This window comes from Manis pentadactyla, chromosome 15 (assembly GCF_030020395.1).
Source record: "Manis pentadactyla isolate mManPen7 chromosome 15, mManPen7.hap1, whole genome shotgun sequence".
Classification (NCBI taxonomy): domain Eukaryota; kingdom Metazoa; phylum Chordata; class Mammalia; order Pholidota; family Manidae; genus Manis; species Manis pentadactyla.
In genome coordinates, this window is record NC_080033.1 from 16650563 (window position 1) to 16674696 (window position 24134).

The 24134-nt window shown below is 45.5% G+C and overlaps 1 pseudogene; it reads left to right on the forward strand.

The window, feature by feature from the left end:
• Window positions 1-24134, forward strand: part of LOC130678903 (zinc finger protein 541-like) — a 48843-nt pseudogene that overhangs the window by 3734 nt on the left and 20975 nt on the right.

Sequence of the window (24134 nt, forward strand, 5' to 3'; positions counted from 1 at the left end):
CCTGCTATGTGGCTGTTACATTTGCTCCCCTGAACCTCCAAGAAGCACATGGTGCTCTGTCGGGACCGACTTGCCAGCGGAGCCCACGTCCTCGGGAAGCCACTCTGGAGGGCTGGTGTTCCTTGGGAACCCATTCTGGGGAACTCTGGCCTGGTTTCTGTTGGTTTTTCTCCCAGATAAGGGGTTTGCTTAACGGTGAGGGAGGGGGGCACCCCTTCCAGATGCTTTGACTGTAGCTGGGGGCTGAGTGCAGGTTCTGAACTGTGGTTCTGAGCTCCACTGCCCCTTGAGAGCACTGTAGGGGGAGTCAGGCTCGGGACCCTGCAGTGGGAGGCTGAGCCCCAGTGCCCTCTGACTCCCTTCTCGTGTGTGACTGCAGGACTAGGCACATGCTCCCCCACCAGAAGACCAAGCCCTTTGCGTGCAGGGAGCAGGGCTGCAGCACGAGCTGCTGTGATGACCGCTCCCTGTGCCAGCACTATGAGGTCGAGCACGGCTTGTGCATCTTGAAGGAGGCCCCCCTTGAGGAAGAAGCCTGTGGGGACTCCTCTCCTGCCCACGAGGTGGCCGGCCAGCCTACTGCAGATGGCCTGCGGTCCCTGGTGCCTCCAGAAGCCAGGTCCCCAGGCTCCCTTTTGCCCAAACGAGACCCCCTGCGCTCTACTGTAAGCAGCATGGTCCACCAGGAGATCTCTTCTCCCGGCCCAGTCCTGGCCGGGCCCTCAGATGACGGGGAAGGGAAAAACACAGCCTGCCCCTGCCCACCCTCACTGGGGCCCTACCCCTGCACCCCAGCAGCCCCAGGTACCGTGGGCACTGATGCTCCCAAGGAGTGTCATCCCCTGTGGAAGGAGCCTGCCCCTGGGTTCACAGCCATTCACTCCAGGGTAGCAGAGGATGGTGGTCCCGACACAGCTGAGTTGGAGCGGCCGCCCCAGCTACCGCCCACCCTGGAGAGCTGGCAGGAGGGTGGGACCCTGCCAGCCAGCCTGCCTCTGTTCCAAGGCCAGGCAGCACCTGCCAGCGCCGAGCCTTCAAACCACAACTTCCAGTGGCTCCAGAACCTGCCAGGCTGCCCCGAGAGCGAAGGGGATGATGTGTTTGCCATCCAGAAGCCCACTTCAGTGTCCCCTCAGGAGAGCTCTGAGTCTGGGCCCAGGCCCAGCAGCACCTCCCTGATGGGGGAGGCCTCGCCCACTGGTGGCCCCAGTCTGGAGGATGCACTGCCCCTCCCCCCCGCACTCCTGAAGGCACCTGGGGAGGCCTCAGGCTGCCTTGGATATGCTGGCAAGGAAGGGGACACCAGGGCTTCCAAGAAGAGCGATTCTGACCACGACTCCTGCTCATGGCAGCACGTGGAGGAGCCTGGCCTCCAGGAGGCCCTGAAGCCAAGCGGGCTGTCGTCAGACGCCACCCCACTCTCTGGGCAGCTGTTCCTGAAGTCTCAGGAGTGTCTGGTGAGTCAAGAGCAGATGCAGGTGTTCCAGATGATCGCCAAGTCCCAGTGGATCATCTCTGGCCCCCAGGTGGCTGTGGCCTCCTCCCAGCATGCTGTGCCTGAGGGCAAGCAGGCTGTGCTGAAGCCACTGCAGGGGCCACGGCCACACCAGACCCCACCACTGGCACCCACAGTTGACTCTTTCCATCCTGGCCCTGCAAACCCAGAGTTAGAGGGATCCCTGCCCCACAAGAAAAAAACCGTGCCCGCCTACCCCAGGGAGGCCTTGCCCAGCAGCAATAGATGGGACATGAAGGGAGGACCAAAAGTGGCCCCTGCACCACGGCAACCCCCCAGGGACCCAGACATCCCCTCTCTGGCCAAGCAGCTGAGATCCACGAAAGGGCCCTTAGACCTGGGGGACATCCTCCCCACAGGGGGCCCACAGCAGACCCAGCTAGGTGGGGACCACCCTGCTGGAGCCCAGCTCCCAGGGAAGCAGACCCAGATGGAGAATGGCCTGGCCTTGGGGGCCATGAAAGGTGCAAAGGGCCCGGCCTGCTCCCGGCACAGAGGTCACAGGCTCATCCCTGGCAACCCGCAGGACAAACGTTTCTCGGACTTCCAGAAGGAGAAGGTGAAAATGAATATGTGTTGTGAGGCCTCTCCCAGCAAGGTGGCCATGGCCTCCTTTTCATCAGCAGGTCCTTTGGTGGACCGCCCACAAGACTCAAAGTGCAACCTGATGATATCCAACAGGATCCAGGTACCTGACTTTATACTGTGAGATGAGAGTCTCACTTACCACTTGTTTCTGAATTTATGAGTCATCCAGGCATTTTATTTAGTGCCTGTGCGTCCTCAGACCTAGTTTTACAGAGGGGAAGTGAAGGTTCAGAGAGATTGTGGCCTCCCCACCAACCTCCCCCGCAAAAACGCCAGGATGAAGGCTTTGCAGAGTCGCTGGGACGCCCCGTGTCACCTTTCCTCACTGAGTTGTTTCTGCTTGCTTTCCTCTTGCCCTTCTCTTCCTTCTGGGTTTGCCTCTCAAATTCTTCAGAGGATATAAAGGGAGAGTTCCTTCCCTCTCAGTATTCCTGCATGAGATGCCATCTCTGGCTGTGGGGCATGGGTGCCCACATGTGTCAGCACTTGTGCAGCATTAGCCTGGTTCCTCCCCAGGTGGTGGCCATGAGGACGTAGGCCCCAGGCGGTCAGCCGCTTCTCTTTGTGATGTGCTCGGGTCTAGCACCTGACACTTACATCCTTTTGTTAAAAAAAAAAATAGCTTTAATATTCACATGCCATCTAATTGACCATTTTAAATCACATCATCTGGTTATTTTTAGTATATTCATATAGTTGAAATCATACACTGTGGCCTTTTGGGTCTGCCTTCTTCCACTCAGCATAATGTTTTCAAAGTTCATTCATGTTGTAGCATACGCCAGGACTTCGCTCCTTTTTATGGCTGAGTAATACTCCATTGTGTGGATACATCGCATTTTGTTTATTTATTCATCGGTTGATGGCCATTTGGGTTGTTCCCACTTCTTGGCCATCGTGAAAAGTGCTTCTGTGAGCATTTGTACAAGTTTTTGTGGGGACATAAATTTTCATTTCTCTTGGGAATGACCTAGGAGTGGGATTATTGGTTCATGGGGTAGCTCTGTGTTTAACCATCTGAGAAGCTGCCAGGCTTTTCCAAAGCAGTTGCACCCTTTCACATCCCCATCCACGGTGGACGAGGGCTCCAGTTTCTCCACTTGCTATTGTCCAATTTTTTTTTTTTACCATAGCCATTCTAGTGGGTGTGAGGTGCTGCCTCATCATGGTCTGACTCATGTGGCTCAAACAGCTGGTGGTGCTGAGCATCTTTTCATGTGCTTATTGGCCATTCATATGTCTTCTTTGGTTTGGTGTCTGTTCATATCCTTTGCCCATTTTTTGAACTGGGTTATTTGACTTTTGTTGAGCTGTAAGAGTTCTTTATGTATTGTACACACAAGGCCCTTATGAGATGCATAACGTGTAATGATTTTCTCCCATTCTGTGGGTTCTTACTTTTTTGATGGTGTCCCTTGATGCAGAGAAGTTCTAAGTTTTGATAAGTCCAGTTTGTTCTCTTTCTGTGTCATCCAAGAAAGCATGGCCTAATCCAAGGTCATGGAGCCACACCTGTGTTTTCTTCTCAGCACCTTGTAGTTTTAGTCCTTGCATTTGCCTCATTTTTGATATGTTGGCTCAGATGTATTTTCATCTTCAGGGTGGAAATACCTACCGGCTCCCCGATCCAGTGAAGGAGGAGAGCATGGCAGGCAGATGGTAAGTTCAGAAGCCCCTCCCTGCCGGGCCTGGGGGCTCATCCCCTCGGGAGTCCTCTGGGGGCTTTTATGTTCTGGCCTTGGGCGAGTGAGCTCTGGATGCTTCAGCCCTGAAGAGGTGCCCACCAGGCCACGAAGGAAGGGGGTATCGTCTCCATTTCTGGGGATTCATCGAGAGTTGTCAGTGGATCAGACTTGAAAGCAAAAAAAGAAAAAAACAAAATATACAAGGGTGGAGTCCCCTTCTCCCATTCTTCCCTCCTGCCGTGTCTCTCCACAGTAACCAGCAAAATGGAGGCCCTGCAGACTGGGCAGAGCCAAGGAGCACGTATGTCTGCAGGAATTGCAGCCAGATGTTTTATACAGAGAAAGTGCTGACCAGCCATATGTGTTTTCCCAACGACCAGTGGCTTTCACCTCGAGGGAACCGGGACCAGCAGGTGAAGGGGTGCGCGCAGTAGGTTCTGTGCTTGCAGGGCACTCAGAGGCTTTGGGGGAGGGAGTGAGTGGCTGGGTGTCATTGTCTCAGGATGGAGGTGTCCTCCTGGGGAAGCCTGGGCAGGGACCAGGAGTCAGGCTGTGCTGCTCTGGGGGGCAGGCCAGCGCTTGAGCCTGGAGCAGCCTCTCTGCCGCCTGCCTACGGTTCCTCTTACGCTGCCATCTCTTCTCTGTATTTAGGTGTCAGGCACAGAGTTTTTCAAGCCTCTGAGTCAGGCGCTGAGGCTGGAGGTGGAGGCACAGAGCCCCCCAGGAGCCGGGAAGCCCTCAGATGGCATGAGCACAGCTCCTCTGGGGATGCCTCTGGGCCCAGTGAGCCGGCCCCCAGGGAACACAGCCAAGGTGGGTGCTGGTTGGTCCACTTTCTTCCCACTGCTTCCTGCACAACCTGCCAGTGGAAGCCACGGGCAGAGCCCAAACCAGACGCCACAAAAATTCTTCTCTCCAGAACAGCTTAGCTTGCACATTCATTCATTCATTCACCTTCTGGGCCGGCCCTGTGGGGGCAGTGCTGGGGACACCTTGGTGACAGGGATGGCCCCAGCCAGGCCTCCTGGGGCTCCCAGTCCATGCGAGTAGATGTACCCATGCCAGGCAGTGAGGACTCAGACTGGGCTGGGCTGGGAGGGGGAGCAGAGGGACTGAGGGGACACCAGAGACCCTGCCTGAGGAGGTCAAGGAGGACTTCCTGGAGGAGGGGTTCAGAGCTGAGACTTGGGGGATGAGGAGCAGTAAGATTGGCAGAAAGAGGGGAGATTGTGTGGAGGTGGGTAAGAGATGTAAGTTCACGGGATCAGCCATTGCAGCCTGTACTGGAGGGTCCCACCTGGAGAAGCCCCCTCGAGGCAGGGCGACAGGGTTCATAGATCCGTTTATCCATCTCACGGAGCTGCGGTGATTTTTCATTTTGTCATGCTGTTGCACTGCATCTCCGGCCCCATCTCTAAGCACCAGTCTTTTTACCAACTTGACGCTGGCCTCATACATCTCCAAAACCCTTTGTATCAGGGCCTCTCCTTGTGGGGGTGGGCACATGAGGAAGCTTCCGGCATCGTCCATCCAGGCCAAGAATCCGGGGTCTGGCTCGGGTATGGTGGCCGCGCTTGGCTCCCTTGCTGAGCCCGGCTCGGACAGGGGTGTTGGGTGTTACGTTTCCCTCTGGCTCTGTGGGCAGTGCCCTTGCCGGTGCTCGCACCCCCTTGAAGACTGAGCTGTGCACATGTGGCCCCAAGTCACCCCTCTGTGGCTTTGAATTCTCTTCTCCAGGGACAGGACGGAGACCAGGAGGAGAGAGATGAGGAGACCAGCCAGCCCAGAAAGCGGAGAAAGTGCCCCAGGCCCACGGCATCGTTTCTGCCTCCCGCCCCTTCTGCCTCTGGGGGGCTGGGCCCTGAAGAAGGCCACCAGAGCTGCCTGCGGTCTCCAGTGCTCCTGGTGGACCACTCCCTGCAGGGACTGTGCCCGCGCTCTCCCGATACACCACCCCTGGTGCTCAGCCCCATCCGGGGGGGGGTCTGGGCTGGATTCCAGCACTGTCTGTTCCATGTCCACTCAGGCTGGTCCTGACAAACTCATCAGCAGCAAGCTTGGTGAGTGAGGCTGGGGCCTGTCATCTCTGACCATCACACGGCAGGCCTGTGATGGGCTAGATCCACCTCGACGTGTAGCATTTGGTCCAGGCGTTCTCTCTGACCTGCAGCTGTGTCTGGCCTGGGTGATCCATGGCTGCTCAGAGGTATCCCAGGACCATGTGGAACCAGCAGCCTTCTAGGTGCTGAGAATTTTACAGGCAGAAGGAGAATATAGAGGCCATTTAGCCTGGCCACGCTTCTGCCTGTCCTTTTGAAAAATTTTGTTAGCAGCTTTATTGGTACATAATTCACATACCATATGAATCACCCATTAAAGTATACAATGTGTTTTAGTAAATTCAGAGTTGTGCATCAATCGCACTATGTAATTTTAGAGCAATTTCATCACCCCAGAAGCAGCACTGTATCCATTAGCAGTCTTACACCCCGCACAGCCCCCTTCTCCCCAGCCCTGGGCAACCATTAATCATCTCTAATCATCATGGACGCACTTACTCTGGACATTGCATGTAATTGGAATCATACAGTATGTGACATTTGGCATTTAGTTTATTCATTTAGCATAATGTTCTCAAAGTTCATCCATGGTACAGCGTATACAGTGCTTCAATCCTTTTTATGGCTGAATAATATTCCGTTGTGTGGATACACAACATTTTATCCATTTATAGCTGATGGGTATTTGGGCTGTTTCCATCTTTTAATGGTTGTGAATAATGCTGTTATGAACATTCACATACAAGTTTTTGTTGGACAGAGGTTTTCATTTCTCTTGAGCTTATGCCTAGGAGTGGAATTCTGGGTCACAGGGTAACTATGTTTAGCAGTTGAAGGAACTGCCAGACTGTTTTCCAAAATGGCTGAGCCATGGGAATAAATTTCCATGCACATTGCATGCAAGTTCCAATTTTCCACATCCTTATCAACGATTCTTACCTTTTTCAATTATAACTCTCCTAGTGGGCATAAGATATCTCATTGTGGTTTTGATGTGTATTTCTCCAATGGCTAATGATGTTGATATCTTCCCATGTGCTCATTGTCCATTTGTGTATTTTCTCAGAAATGTCTATTCAGATCCTTTGCCCCTTTTAAAAATCAAGTTATTATCTTTGTATTACTGAGTTGTAAGAGCTCCCTTTATATTCTGTATGCAAGTCCCTTATTAGCTATATGATTTGGGAATTCTCTCCTGTATCATGTCTTGTATTTTCATTTTATTTATGGCATTTATGAAACAAGAGTTTTTATTTTTTGTCACTTGTGCTTTTGGTGTTGTATCTATGGTTTTGCCTGACCAAAAGTCACTTTAAGTCAGTTAAGAAAAGAGAAGAAATATGCAATTATGCTGACTTTTACTTCTTTTTCTTCTAAGAGCTTTATGATCTTAACTTTTACATTTAGGTCTTGGATCAATTTTAACTTACCTTTTCTATATTATGTGAGGTTGGAGTCTAAATTCATTCTTTTGCATGGGATTATCAGTTGTTGCAGTACCACTTGTTACAGAGATTATTCTTTCCCCCATTGAGCTGGTGTGGCACCTTTGTGGAAATCAACTGACCATAGTGATTTTAGATTTTTCTTCTTTTTTAATACAGACAGTTACAGCTATAAGTTCCCTTGGAGCATTGCATTAGCCACATTCCATAAGTTTTAGTATGTTATGTTCTTCTTTCCTTAATCTCAAAATATTTCCTAATTTCTCTTATGATTTCTTCTTAAATACACTGATTATTGAGGAGTGTGTTGTTTTATTTCCACATATTTGTGAATTTTCCAAATTGTCTCCTTTTATTGATTTCTAATGTAATTCTACTGCAGTCAGAGAACATGCTTTGTATTAAGTTGGTCCTTTCAAATTTATTGAGACATGTTTTATGAGCTACAATATGTTCTGTCCTGAAGAATCTCCCATGTGCACTTGAGAAGAATATATTCTACTGATGTTGGGTGGAACGCACCAAAAATGTTCCTATGTCTTGTTTCATTCTGTGTGGTTGTCCTATCCATTACTGCAAGTACTGAAATCTCCAACTATTGTTTTGAATTGTGTATTTCATACTCAATTGTGTCAGTTTCTGCTTCATGTATTTTTGGACTCTGTTTTTAGGTGCATATATGCTTATAATTGTCATAACATCCTGATGGAGTGATTGTTTTTCTCATGATATGACTACAATGTTATTTATCATCACTGCAATAATTTTATCATAATCTCTATAGTTTTTTGTTTTAAAGTCTAATTAGCCTAACAGTACCATTCTGCCTCTTTTAAGGTTGTTTACTTGGTATGTATTTTCTGACCTTGTATTTTCAAACTGCTTGTGTTTTTTAAATAAACCATGTTTCCTATAGATAATATTAGTTGGATCATACATTTTTTATCTAATGTGACAAACTCTGAATTTTGATTGGTTTATTCAGTCTGGTGTCATTTAATGTTACATTGATATAGGGAGGTTTACATTTGCCTTTATGCATTTCCTTTTCTGAATGTACCTTGCCTTTTCCTCCTTATGTTCCTCTATTCTGGCTTACTTATGTATTAAGTATTTTCTATTGTAACATTTTAATTCCTTTAGCTTTTCATGTTTTTCTTAATCCTTTCTTAGTGGTTTGTCTATGACATAAAATTACATCTTAATGTCATCAGAATCTGTTCAGATGTATAATAACTTACAGTGAAATACAGAGATGCTACTCCTATGGAGCTCAATCTCTCCTAACCCTTTGGCTTTTATTATTTATATGTGTACATTATATATGTATGTGTGTGGGTGTATAAACCCAGCAATACATTAATTCTTACATTATACGAATTTATATTATGGAACCAAAACTGAGAGAATAAAGGAAAGCAAGCATTCTTTATACAGTTTGTTATATAACATTTTTAGTTACCATTTCTCATCTCTTCATTTATTCCTGTGGATTTGAGTTACTGTATGGAGTGTTATTTCTTTACTCCAATGCGTCTCCCCTTTGTTGTGCTGTTGTTGTCATATATATGTTTATAAATTACAGGCCTATAACAGTAGTGTTTTATGGAATTACTTTTTAAGTCAATTAAGAAAAGAGAAAAAATATGCAATTATACTGACTTTTATAATTACCTATAGAAGTACATTTACCAGTGTTTTTTGTTTGTTTGGATTCAGATTACTATCTCATGTCATTTTCTTTTTCAGTCTGAAGAACTTCCTGTAGTATTTATTTTCAATGTGGAGGTGTAATTCACATGTCATACAATTCATCCCCTTAAAATACACAATAGGGTGGTAGTTGGTATATTCACAGAGCTGTGCCACCATTGCTACCATCAATTTTCGGATATTTTCATCATGTCCCAAGGGAGCCCTGTGCCCAGCCATAGGTAACCACGAATCTACTTTCTGTCCTGTAGGCTTGGCTCTTCTGGACATTTCCTATAAGTGAGAATCATACAATGTGTGATTCCTTGTGTTTTATTCCAGTTAGCATGAAAACTTAGGGTTTCACCCATGTTGTGTATATCAGAACTTCATATCTTTTCATGGCTGAATAATTCTCTCACTTTAATGTTCCTTGTAAGACATGTCTGCTAGCAACAAGTTTCCTCAGTTTTTATTTACCTAAGGATGTCTGTTTTCACCTTCATTTGTGAAAGGTAATTTGCTGGATATAAGATTCTTCTTTGAGTTTTTACTTCCAGCAATGAGAACATGTTGTCCCCACTGCCTTCCAACTGGTATCATGTCCGATGAGAAGTCAGCTGTTAATCTTACTGGAGTGTACGTGTATATCACGTTATTTTTCTCTTTTTGCCTTCAAGATCTTTATCTTTGGCTTGCCTATGATGTGCCCAGATGGAGAGCTCTTTGTGTTTATGCTACTTGGAATTGACAGAGTTTCTTAGATGTATGTATTGTTTTTGGTCACATTTTGGGCATTTTCTGCCATTAAATACTTTAAATATTTTTCTGTTCCTTTCTCCAATCCTCCTTGTATTCCCATTACACGTGTTGTGGCACTTATTGATGCCCCACATTATTCTGTGGCTCTTCGTTTTCCTTCATTCATTAATTTTTCCCTCTGTTCTTCAAAACCCATAATCTCCAGGGATCTCGCTTTAAGTTGGCTGCTGGTTACCTCTGCCAGCTCAAATCTACATTTTGGTTATGGTTCTTAACTCCAAGATTTCCATTTGGTTCTAAAAAAAAAACAATTTCTACCTCTTAATAGTATTCTCTCTTTGATGAGCATTTTTCACTGTACCTTCCTTTAGCTCTTTAGGCATGAGAGCTGGGAGGAGAGGGACCCCCTGTGTCCCTGGCTGCACCTCCCTGGAGTAGAGCCCTCCAAGTAGAGCTTCTGATACACAGTGCATGGGGTTGGTAGGTAAGGGAACAAGTCATGGCTCAGATGCCACAAACTCACTATTCTTACCGACATTTACTCAGTTGTCCTGAATGAGTATTTCTTAAAATGCTGTATACCTTTAGGATAACTTCTAGAGACTTTAACTGCTTTAAAAATAATTTTTACATGTTACATTGTTGATTTACAATTTGTCTTTCTAGAATTCCTAGTCCTCTTCCACATGATCTTTTTAACAATTTTTGTTGTGGCTAGAAGAGTTTACTTAAGACCTACCGTCTAACAGATGTTTTAAGTGTTCAATATAGTATTGTTGGCAGTGACGTACAGCAGATCTCTAGAGTTTATTCATCTTCCTTAACTGAGACTTTACACTCCTTGCTTAGTAACTCCCCATTTCCCACGACCCTAACCCTGGCCAACACCATTCCACCCTTTGGTTATATGGATTTGACTACTTTAGATACTACATGTTAAGTGTATTCATGCAGTATTTCTCCTTCTGTGACTGGCTTATTTCATTTAATGTTCTCAAGGGGTTCATCCATGTTGTTGCATATTGCAAAATTTCCTTTTTTCAAGGCTAAATAGGATTCCATTGTATGTATAAACCACATGTTCTTTACCCATTCATACGTCGATGGGCATCTTGGTGGTTTCCACATCTTAGCTATTGTGAATCACGTTGCAGTGAACATGGGAGTGCAGGTGTCTCGTTGAGAGCCCGATTTTAGTCCTTTTGGGTCAATACCCACAAGTGGGGTTGCTGGATCAAACGGTAGTTCTGTTGTTAGTGTTCTGAGGGAGCTTCCGTCCTTGCAAGCTTGGAAACCCTGCTTTCAGCTGCTCTACAAAGGCAGGCAGAAGGGGACCTTGCATCACTTCCAGTCCGTGTTCTTGAAGCTTTCTGTTGCATGTTTTCTAGATCTAGTGAAAGACTCTTCTGGCATCTGTGCATTCGAGGATGACACGGAGCTCAGCACTGAACCGTGAGTTGGAGCAGACTTAGAACCTGGGGGTCCTACCAAAGTGGGGATATTCTTACCCTCCTTGTGTTCCCCCAGAGCTCCTTCCTCACAGGGGCGTTAGCTCCTCTCTGGGAGAGAAGTGGTAGATTTCTCTGGGTGTATGTGGGAAGTTCCTCCAATGTTCCTTCTTTCTTGGCATCCCATAGTTGGGCCCACGGGGACAAATGCCCAGGACCCTGGGGATATAGGTAGAACTGGTGATGGCACATGTGAGGCTTGAGTATCCATGGGATGTGACTAGAGGGATGTAGCCATGGATGTAGAAGCATGCCAGGCATCAGCATACACCTCCCCTGTCCTGGACCCCACGAGGGGTACCTGAGGGAGAAACCTGGTGACAAAGAAAATTGGAGGAAGGGAGTGTAGCTGGACAGTATCTAGAACACTTGTCCATGTCTGTCCGGGGTGACGAATACTCAGCAGATGCATCTGGGAGATGACAGATTTCCACAGAGCAGGGTTGTGGCCTGAGAGCAGGGCATGTCACACATCTCCATCTTATTTCCCATCTTAGTCACTTGTATGTCTCGTGTGTGGCCTCATTTCAGACACATCAGGATAGGAGGCAAGTTTCAGGCCGAGATCCCGGAGCTCCTGGAGCGCCCTCCTGCTGAGACCGGTGAAGATGGAGCTTCTCTCGTCTGGAAGCCATGGGATGATATGACGAGCAATCCAGAAACACAGGATAGAGGTGGCTGAGACATGGGGGCCAAATTCCCAAGGGTACCCCCCTTCCTTCATCTCCAAGGAGTTCCTCCTCCCAGTTCTCACCTGGACCAAGAAGCAGTATCTCTGGGTCGGGTAGCAGGCTGTGGGACCAGGATGTCTCCTCCCGCCCCCCATTCTCCTCATGCAGTAACCAGCCAGGCCATCCTGAGCAGGTGCGAGGAGCAGGGTTTCTGCCCTTCCTCCCTGTCCTTCCCTTCGCCTGCTTTTCAGGGAGCTGTGAGAGAGACAGGGACAAGGAGCCCCTCCCTGTGCTTTTGGGTACATCTCCTCCCCAGCATTCACTGATTCCCTGTGTCTCCCATCTCTCACGCTTGGCTGGTGATGTTTGCTGGGAACAGTGACTGAACTCTGCAACTTGGCCTGCTCCAGCACGATGCCAGCAGGGGGCACCAACCTGGAGCTCGCTCTGCACTGCCTGCACGAGGCCCAGGGTGACGTCCCGGTGAGCTAGAGGCAGGGGCTGGATTGGTGGGTCCCTGGGAAGCCCCTGCCCTGCTGAGGCTGGGGATCTGGTGCATGTAACGTGCCATCTGCGGGCTTTGCGGTTCATGAAAACTGAGAAAGGCCACCCATCCTTTTCCCCAGTGGCTTTGGGGTTGATGTCCTTGTCAGTTGTAGGGCAAGTGTGTAGATTGGGCCCAGTTAGTCAGTTATTTACCCGGAGCAGCAGCAGAGCACCAGGTTCCTCCGAGATAGCAGGGGCACTGGGAGCGGAACCGAGTAGACTGACTCAGGTCCTGCACTGATCTGGTTTATTGATGGAGCTTTATCTTTTTAATTAAAAACCCATGTACGAAAACCCCTGATGCAACAAAAATATCTGCTTCCTCCAAGGACCCGCTTCACCATCCTGAAATAGATTTAGAAAATAAAAAGTCCCACTCTGAGTAGTGGAAAGGGAGGTCAAGTCACCTGAGTTAGGGCCCCAGGAGTCAGTGTTGGCAACTGTACTTTTCCTCAGGTTGCAAGGCAGTGGGCGGCGCAGAGTAGGTGCTCAGCCAAGGAACCAGCACATGTTTGTTGGCCCTCATGAGTGTCGTGGCCCTGGGGCACGGCTGGCTTTGGGGCCCCACTCGGTCTAATGCTCTGCCTCCACCATTTTTGAAATTAACAAATTTTCTAAAAGGGGCCTGCGTTTTCATTCTGTGCTGGGCCCTGCAGGTTCCACGGCCAGGCCCGATCAGGTTTACACTGGTGAGCGAGACAAAATCCTTCTCTGTGGGGCTTACATTTTAATTTTAGGACAGTCAAAGGGAAATCTGTTTTCAAAAATTGTTAGTGGTTAGTGCTATGAATAAAATACAATGGGGCGTGGCACAGGCAGGGCTCCTACAAATGCCAGTCCTTGAGGAAGGAAGGAGCTGGTGCCGGAATAAATCCACACACTGCTTCCTTCATCAAGAAAACCCTACTGAGAAAAACCCCAGCTGCACTCAGCAGTATGCGTAGTGACGGAGCTGGCATATCGACTGCAGTTCACAGGCCATGGCCAGTCCACGGCCCCACCACACGCTGAGTAGCCGTGGAATGAGGGAGGCTTTAGGGGGGCCTGTCAGTGCTTTTCAAATGAATGAAAGAATGAAGGCAGGCCTCCACCTCACCTTCCCTCCCTCAGAAAGTAGCCTGCTTTCCTTCTTGCTCCAGGTGGCCCTAGAGACCCTCTTACTGAGCGGACCACAGAAGCCGCCGAGTCACCCGCTGTCTGACTATCACTACGCAGGTACTGGAGCAAGGCTGCGGGGGTGGGTGTGCCCGGCTAGTACCCGGGAGCCAGTCGGTCTCGGCGGCAGGCTATGCTTGTGCCCCTGGGCGTGCTCTTGGGGTCCTCCTTCTCCTGCCTTTCCAGAAGGGCCTTTCCTCTCCAGGGGACCTCAGGGGGTGCCTGTCTCTCCTGGCTGGGTCCTCCTTTCCCCCTTCCAGTGGTTCCCTCACCGTCTGTGCCCAGCCAGGAAAGGGATCCCCTGGCCAGGGAGAGGTGAAGGCGGGCTCAGATGCAGTGGCTGAGCACCCCAGCCTGGGAGTCAGGCAACTGGGGGTCCCTACCTCCCATTGGCAAGTCTGTTAACCAATGGAAGCCTTGTTATTGCATCTGTAAACTGGGGATAGTACTGATCCCAACCTGCTAAGGTTTTTCTAAGGATTGTATGAGATAAAACAGAATTCTTGGCACATAATTGGTACTCGGTAATGACAGCTTTAAAAAGGGCAGGCTGCATTTCAGCCATGGCTGCGGCCGCAAAACTGTCCTTCTCCCTCCTGTTTCTCCGATAGGTTCAGACGTCTGGACCCCCACAGAGAAGGAGCTGTTTAATAAGGCATTCCAGGCTCATAAGAACAACTTTTCCTTGATACACCAGATGGTAAGGTGTTCGTGGGTGGGCTGGTGTAGACAAGGCCTCATCTCACACCGCTGAGCTGAGCTAGAGCTGGAGGGCCTATCAGGGTGACACGCTGTTCACACTGTAAACTGCTTGTAGTTTATAAAGCCACTGATGTGAAGAACTCCAGACAGTACAGAAATGCCATCACGTGCTCAAAGCCCTCCACACCCATCCCCGTCATCCTACTTCTGAATGATGACCTCTGACTTTGGTTGGGCACCTCAGGCATTTGCCCATACGGATCTTATATGCATATACACATGTATTTAGAAAAGGATGCGAACATACTACACTTAATATCTGCTGATGTTTTTTGTTCTTTTAACTTGATACACACAAAACTGCACGTAACCAAAATGTAAGATTTGATGTTTTGACATATTTATACCTGCAAAACCATCACCATGATCAAGATAAGAAACACATTCATCACCCCCAAAAGGTTCCTCCTGCCCCCGTGATAAATCCCTTTTTCCTACCACCCCTGTCCCTAATCACCTCCTTATCTTCTTTCTGTCACTATAAGTTAGTTTGCATTGTCCAGTGTTTTCTATCAATCCTGCAGCATGTGCACTGCTTGTCTGCCTTGTGTGGCTTCTTACACTCAGCATCACTATTTTGAGGTCCATCCATGTTACTGTGTGGACCCTTTTTCTTGCTGAGGAGTATTCCATTGTGTGGATGTAACACAGTTCGTTTAATCATTCACCTATTGAGGGACATCTACGTGGTTTCCAGGTATCTGCAATTATAAATAAAGCTGCTGTGAACATTCACATTCAAATCTCTACATGACCAAGTAGTGTTGGTGGCAGGGAGGGTGGTAAATACTTAGGAAAGGAATGAGTGGCTCACATGATAGGTGTACACTGAACTTTTTCAAGAAAGTGCCTTTTCATCTACTTCTTCCAGGTGGTTCTTTACCCAGTTTTGGGCCACCTCATATGCACATGCTGGTCAGCACATTGCTGAACGCTCGAGGGGAGCGCCCCCCAGATCTCTGGAAGTTTCCTCTGAGCAGCTCTCTTCCCTGTCCTGCCTTGTCCTGTGAACTCTCACCGCCTTGTTCTCCCAGAACCCTCCCTCCCATCTCAGCTCAGGAAGCCCACCGGGCTCTGCCCAGACCCCTCTCCCCAGACCGTGGCCTGGAAACTCTCTCAAGGTGTAGTGTGTAGGGACAGTGGGGGCTTATTTTCTGTCTCTCAGAAAGACTTGTTCTTGGCTTGCCTAGCATCTCACCAAACATCATTTCAGACATTTTGACTGTTTCTTCTCATTGTTTTCAATGGGAAGGTCAGTGTAGCTCCTGCTGCTCCATCTTGTTGGGAAGCAGAAGTCCAAGTTCTTTTTTTTTCTTCTAACGTAGTGATATTTCTTAGGCAGAGGATTTACTACTCTGGCTCCTAGTCTTTGAAGATATACAGAGCTGAAAAAATTTCATATGGAGAAAGTATTTTCTGAAGTGAGCCCCACATCTTAAATGGCCAATTTAATTTTCCTGAGAAATAGCCTTCCTAGAGCAATTAAACTTTCCTGTTCTGCTTTGTTTTTACAGAAGTTATTATTAATGGGGTCCATTCTTAGTGGGGGGAGAGCACATGTTGGAGTCTGAATGCCCAAGTATCCGACTGTGCCCTCAAAACCCCCTCCTCCTCTCATGGGCCGCCTACCTCTGCACTGCAGGGCTCTGCCTGGCTGTTGCAAAGGCTTTGTGGTACCTGCTGATGAGGGCATCCTGCTGCAGGGAGTCCCAGGTGGTAAATGCATAGCCATTAGGCCTGACGTCACAGTGAGCACCTGTGTAGGGAGCCCTCGTGTACGCCTTCCCGTAGGGAAGGCCTCCCGTGATTGACTTGGGGCTCAGAGAGTGTGCAGAGCTTGGACAGTGCTGGGTAATGCAGCTTTACCCTGAGCCCCTCATCACCAGCAGGACTCTGTGCTTCTGTGCTCCTTGTAGCCCAGGGGCGTGCCAAGCCCAAGGGGAGAGACATTCCAAGAGAGCTTTCAGAAAGTGCCTAGCCCCATGGCGAGGGGGCTTGTGAGGCAGTGCCCAAAGCCCGCTGCTGTTTTCTTTCACCAGGTCCAGACAAAGACCGTGGCCCAGTGTGTAGAATATTACTACACCTGGAAAAAGAGGGTCAGGTTTACTACCTCTTCTCGGGCCCCAGGACTGAAAAAGAGGGTCAAAAGAAAGCTGGCCAAGGCAGACCCAACAGAAGCAAAGGTAGGGGATTCTGGGGCAAGGGGGTCTCACTGGAGTTCAGTGCTGGTCTGAAGAGCTACTGACCACCCAGGTCGGGGTGGGGAAGGGGCCCCTACAGAGGAAAGCATCACCCTCAGAAGGGTGGAATGTCAGCACCCTGATGTCATTTCTGCCCCTTCTGCAGGCCACTTGCAGCCCTAAGAAGAGACCCAACCACCATCCAACCCCTGAGTTGAAGACAGAGACGGAGAGTTGCAGGGGAGAACCCGTCATCACCGCCAGCCCAAGTGCTGCTCCCAAGCGGACCCCTGAGCCTCCGGGGCGCGTCCAGGGCCAAGGCGCTTTTCCCTGTGGGGAGTGTGAGAGGTGGGCACCAGCCCTGTCCCCAGATGCACCCGCACAGCCTGCCCTCTGTCCCCGTGGCCCTCAGCCCACCTTCCCCCTGCTCTGACCCGTGTCCTCTGCTGACTCTGCAGGGTGTTTGATAAGATCTGTAGTTCCAATGCCCACATGAAGCGGCACTGGCTTCAGGACCCCGTGGAAACAACTGACGGGGAGGAGAGGCCAGCGAAGGCCCTTAAGCTGGAAGAGGAGGAGAAGGAGGAAGAAGGGGAGATGGGGGCTGACATGGGCCCCTTGCAGGGGTGATTTGGGACGTGAACCGGGGCCAGGCAGCGTATCATCAGGATGAGGACCTCGGACCATCACCTCTCCCTTTAGCCTCCCCAAGGTGTTCAGGGCATCCCTCTGCCTCCACCCCCACCCCCCGGACCCCCTGACCAGCTCAGCTTGTCCACCTTAGACCGATGGGCACCATGACGGAGCAGCACCCAGCATGGTTTCCATACACACACCATTTACGCTGCATCTGATTTTTCCTACTCTTCCAAGTGTGTCCCAGCGTCACGTGTCACAGTTAGGATTCCTAGTCTTTTTCTCCAGTGATCCTTTTGATTATATCTCAGACCCAGCATTCCATCACAACCACGGAGGTTATTTAAGAACTATTAGATGGTTTACTCCACAGGCACACATGAGTTTCAAAGCCTCACTCACTTGTTTCAGTAAAATGAAAAGGGCAGCTCCTTTTACACGTGAACCTGCTCAGCCAATTTACAACTTAGCCTTCAACTTGTCCAGGCTGAGCAGAAATCAACCGTGCAAACTGAGTATGTTTCCTCCTTCCTCTCCCATTACTTAACTTAGTCATGTCTCTTCCTAGAAATAGTGCCATTTTATTTCTCATCTCTTCCATATGCACCCCACCCCAAACAAAATCAACCAACCCACCCCAAACTTATTTCTCCTTTAATGCCTGTATCCTGACTGTGCCGCACTTCTCCCAGCATGACTACAGGGTGACTTGAATTTTCATTTTGCTTTCCCATGTCGGGGAAGTTAAACATATGACTGTTAGTGGACAGTTCTGATAACCTCCTCCCAAAGGACATGGCTTGCCCGTGAGATTGCCTACAAACTCCAAAAGTATCTATTTCTTTCAATAAATAAGTTCTTTTTGTATTGTTTATAGGCAACGAAACAGCCACAAAATCTTCTTTCTATAGGGGTTTTGTAGTGCTAGTGGAGTTGGGAAGTTGGCAGTAGTGGCAGTGGCGACAGTGTACGTGTGTGTGTGTGTGCTTCATTTTCCTTTCTTCCTAATGCAACAGTCTTTATAGCCCAGGAACAGTGTGGCCATTCAATCCTGGGAACCATTTAAAGCAGACCTGGGAAATGAATTACTGACGGCCTCATTTCAGCACAGTACTACATGATCAGACCTCCCTATGTATTTTGCACAGCTCAGAATTCGAAGTCACACGTTGTTTCGTGAACATTGCTAAAAAATAAAAATCACACTAAAGATCACTTGTTGAACCCACTGAGTGTATTTTTCTTCAATTATCTCTTTTAAGATCAACATTAAGAAATCCACATTTGTCTTAACGGACTCCTCCTGCTTGAAACTATTCCCATTTAATTATGACACATTTGCTAAGATGGTTTAGGATTCTTAGCCTTGCCAAAATTATGGATTCTGTTTCCTAGGGCAAGAGTATTGAACACTTTGTATATTTACAGTATAGTGCCCTGAGGACCAGATCAGTTTGGAAGCTTCTGAGTTTCCCATTTGTATACATACCATGACCGCTGGCCCAGGCTCCCACACACTCAACGCTTTTCCTAAACTCGTGTCCCCAGTCCCTGTATTAGAGAGAATGAATTCACCTCATGGCCAGGAGCAGATCGTGATACTCCATGGTCCCAAATGAGATGAATCAAACCCCTGGAGGTTGGGAATATGTCTTAATTGTATATTTGGTCTTGAACAAAACTACTGCTTCCATTAGATTTCTTCCCCCCTTTCCTTATCCGGATGATTTTCGTTCTTACCTCATCCATCAACTTGTCAATAGGAGAATAGGAGCTATTTCCCTTCTTTGTTTGGGATTCTGGCTGCAACCCAGGCACCATTTTCCAAGTAATTCATGAGCCCTGCAATGTCCTGGCTTGTGACCACTGGCCTCTTCCTTTGTTATATTACATCTCGCCAGGGAAAGGACTGAATGCAGGAGCAGGCAGTAGACTGCCGCTTAATGAAGAGCAAGCTGCTATTTTTAGGTGAAAATACCCTAAGTTCTTTTACTTTTGCCACATGGAAAAAGTGTCTATTTAAAGCTGAATCTTAGGCTTATGAAGAAAGCCGCAGAGGCACAAGTATTTAAGAGTTACAGAGACCGAATACATTGTCAAGGGCTGGAACGGAGCACACAGTCTGGTAGGGTAGGAACTCAGTTTGTCCTCCCACCTGCCCCCCAAAGCCACTTTTCCTGCATCAGCAATGAGATATCACCAGGTGACCCAGTTTTGGGTGAAGGGCAAAAAGAAGTCAAAAGGTTAAAGTGAACTTTTTCCCCTATTCCTTAGAGGCAAGGGGTCAAAATTTTGAGGTGTTGTTTACCATGCTGCATTAAAAAAAAACATGTTCTGACCATCTGCTGGGTATCTAAGATTGATCTGGGTATTAGCGGCAGAGTATTCATCAAACAGAATCTTTATACTCAAGGAACAGCCTAGTTGAAAAGGACTGGAATGAATGAATGAATGAATGGGTGAATGAATGAAAGGAGCGGTGAACAAATGAGCTTAAAATGGACTTTTTTCACTTTAGGATCACTAGTTTATGGTCACAGCAGATTGGGTAATATCTGTAGCTTATTTGTTTTAGATGTAGATCCATGTAAACCCAATCTCTTAACATGATCATAGGCTTTCTTTCCTTTTTTTTATTAAGGTATTATTGATATACACTCATATTGTTCCTTCAGTTTTGCTTCATTGTTATACTCCACAAATGAGGGAAATCATTTGGTATTTGTCTTTCTCTGCCTGACTTATTTCCTGAGCATAATACTCTCTAGCTCCATTTACATTGTTGCAAAAATGTTGGGATTTGTTTCTTTCTTATGGCTGAATAGTATTCCATTGTGTATATGTACACTAAACAGTGTGACGAAGGCTCTTAATCAATGTCTCCTCACACTTGATGAGAGGAAGTGTTGACTCCCGGAACCACCTAATCTTTTATTTTTTTCATATATGGATCTAATTGAATTTAACTAAACATGAGAGAAGAGGTCAACATTTCTTCTCAGTTTATAGTGAGGGGAAGAAAACCACAAAATGGCTTAATACTATTTTTTTAGGGTAGCGGTCTAACTTCTTGCTAAAGGTAGCCACATATTTCTAAGCTGGTAGAATTTTGTAATTTTTAGAAGTAATTTCATTCATACATCTAGAATTGAAATTTTCTTAAAATGCCTGAGGGGAAAAAACCCACAAAATAATTTTGTTGTTGTTTTTCCCCTGACAGACTATATCACTTTTATTGGCTTAATGATTTGGGGAATATTTGATAACAAAGCAAGACTTGAAGGGGTGAACTTTATTGCTCTCATTTATTTTGCTAAGGGGTCAAAGAGAGTTGAAATATTTATCTCTGTAGTGTATCTTCTACACAAGCTCCAATCATGAGGACTCATAGTCACATGTGAAAAGATTCACACCTCTGAAAGAAAATTTTGCTTAATACCATGTTTATTAAGTTATTGGGCCAGAATTTTTTATAATTAGTGTAAATAATAGTGACAGAGTGTAGAAGGAACTTAAAGCCCTCTAAAATTAATTTTAGAAGTCAGCTTTAAGACTTGCTTATAGAAAACATCAGAATTTCACAACTAGAAGGGTTACATTTTTAAAAAATTTATACACTAAGAAACCAAGACCAGAGAAAATAATAAACTGCTGAAAAAATTGTAACTAGGATCAAAACCTTCAGTTTTCTAGAGAAAAGCTATTTTTATAATCCCCCAAAAGTGGTAATAGTTCAAATAATTAATTTAGAATTCTCTTAATGAATAAAGTCACAAAAGGCATTGATAATAATGATTATTCAAACTAGAACCGGTATCCAATATTACTTAGAAGTTCATCAATTGATATATGAATAGCTAAAAAAGACTAGATACATATATACAATGGAATACTATTCAGCCATAAGAATGAAATCTTGCCTTTTGGGACAACCAATTAGTCCTAGAGGGTATCATTCCTGGAGGGTATCATGCTAAGTGAAGTAAATCAAACAAAGAAAGACAAATACCATAGGATCCCCCTTATATGTGTAATATAAAAATCAAAACAGAAATAGACTTATAGACACAGAGAAGAGACTGTTGGCTGCCATAAGGGTGGCAGGTAGAGAGACAGGAGAAATAGGTCAAGCAGGAATAAAAATTAGGATGTCTGATATCTTGATGAGGATGATTATTACATGAGTGTATATGTATATGTCAAAATTCATCGAGCTGTAGACTAAGATGTGTGCCTCAGAAAAATAATAATAATAATTTTAAAAACTGAAACTTGAAAGCTTTTCCACTTGCTATACTCTTCATGTTATTTGCTTGTTTCTTTTTTTATTTTTTCTGTAGGGGAAGAGAATAAACTCTTATTAAGCTAATACAATGCCCAGACACTGCACTTAGCATTTTGTTTATTTTATTATTATATTTAACTCTCAAAGGAGCCTCTTGTATCCTTTCATTCCATTTTCAGTCATGGAGACAGAGATTCAGATTAGTAAATGTCCCCCAATAATGCAGATAGTAAAGTGGCATAAAGGTTCTAAACATGTTTTTTACTTCAAAGCCCATTCTCATTTTTCTATAGAATAACTCTTACCACATCCTCCATAATCATATTTTTTGTTAATTATGTGATATTTCCTAGCTCCGATTTCTTTCAGTCATTAAGTATTCTCTTGCATTCACCAAATATATTTCCTTTATCAATTTATGATCAAAGAGATATGTTTGTAGGCATTTATATTATTTATTTCCTGAGCAGTATTCTGTTCTTTCTGTTCAATTGCATGAATATCCCTTCATTAAACAAGGTGGTCAAAAAGACATTTTATTTTTGAAATGACATCTTGCAGAGCAATACTGTGTGGATACTGAGCTCTTAAAATCTCAGCTTTGATAATGTTACAGGAATTAAACCAGAAACCCAGAGAACTTGTCACCATTGAATGACAAACCAATGATTAGGTAAAGATTTTATTCTGATGAAGCAGTGATCCTTAATAAAAAATAAACTGACTTTTCCTTTACAGCAAATTTGCATTTAGCCTGATACTTGATGGCATTTTTAAAAAACATATATATAGGACATCCTCAAAGTTTACTTTGTAAGTATGGGGAGAAAAATTTAACAGATGGATTAACCAACACAAGAAAAGTACATGCACGTTTGGGGTCAAAATAAAATGAAAATCTTTTGATTCTTTTAACTGTTGTTTACTCAGCAATCTAATGAGAGATTAATAAAGATACACATGTAAGGCTGCAGTGATAGTTTCGGATTAATTAAATTAGTAGCTAATCCTTCACAGTCAGCTCCATGTACCAAAGACACTAGGGACAAAGACAAGTATTTCAAAGATGTGATACGTTCTGTTACCCAGTACGTGCTCTCATAATGGTTTGATATCTTCTAATGAAGCAATAAAAGGAAATTATCACTTAATTGACTGTTTTAAGACATTAACTAAGACAAATACTATCGGATTGACAGGGAGTCCATATCATAAATTTCCTGGCATCAAGCTCCTTTTCCTTCTTTCCTTTTCCTTTTTCTTCCTTTCCTATCTATTCATCTGTCCATATCTTTCTCAGATACTATTCCTTTCTTATCCATGAGGGATTTGACACTCTGGCTTGAGATAAATAGAATTCTCACTGAAGGTACTATCTTATAAGGGACAAAATACAGAATAACAGATCTGGGATAGATTGACAGTCATTTCCTGATAATACAGACAAGTATTATCCTCTAAAGCTGTTTTCTGCTACTTAAAGAAGCAGTATCCATTACAAAAGGAATATATGAGTCTACCTTTAAAGTATGGCTCCACTGGAAAATGTTTTGTTATTATGATTGTTGCAAATAGAAGCATTTGCCTTTGGCTGTTTGAAATTCAAGCAGTTTCATTTCACTTGAGAAGGTTATGTGAACACATTTAAATTGGTAACGTGTAGGTAAATCTTTCTTCCAGGGAGAACAGAAAAGTTATTTATGTCCATTTCTATGTATAATAATCTTGAACCAGGATTTTCTACTATACATTCTTAGTATAAAAGCCCTGTTTGTGTTCTCTGCACCTCGTCCATGCATAGTATTCAGATTTAGCAGAATAATCACTTTTAAATTTCATGGTGGTCACAGTTCCCTTGCTCATGAACTTCTAGTCATATCTATTAGGTTGGCAGAGAAAAAATAAATCATAAGCTAGGCATGTGATGGCCTTGACAAAAGAAAACTCATCATTTCTTTCATTTTAGATATGGATGTCTGAAAAAAAATGGGAGCAATTGAAAACTGAACATTTTCTCTACCACCAAGGAAAAACCTCTATCGCTTTATTAGGATGTGTGCTTGTAGAGATTGCATCATAAAAAGGTAGTAATAGTGATCATCAACATTTTTTCTCTTGCATTTTATTTTCTTGGGGAACAGTGGCTCGCCTACTCTCAATCCTTTGCACAGAATTCTAGGTTTTGAATCAGAGTACACTATATTTCTGAACACAAACACTGACTTAGGGTTAGGTATTTGACTCCTCTCTAGCAAATTTGCCAGAATTATATAGAAAAGATTCCTTTTGGGTTCACAGCCAATAAGAACCATGGAAACCTGGAGATGCTAGAAGCCATTTCACTAATATGTACATACAAAAAGGAAAGAGCTTACCTGAGACAAGAAAAACAAACAAACAAACAAAAAAAAAAAAGCGGAGCCAGGGGAAAGAAAAACATTTCTGATGACATTTTGAGCAGAAGGACTCAGTTGCATCCAAAATCATTTACCTGAGTTGAAAATTTCTTTTTTTTAAAGAAAGTTTGGTTTTTTTTATGATTAAGAGCTGAATAAACATCATTACCAAATATCTCTTACCGTGATCTCATTAAATGTATTATAAATCAAGAAGCTTTTGAAGTAACTTTAAACTATGAGTTTA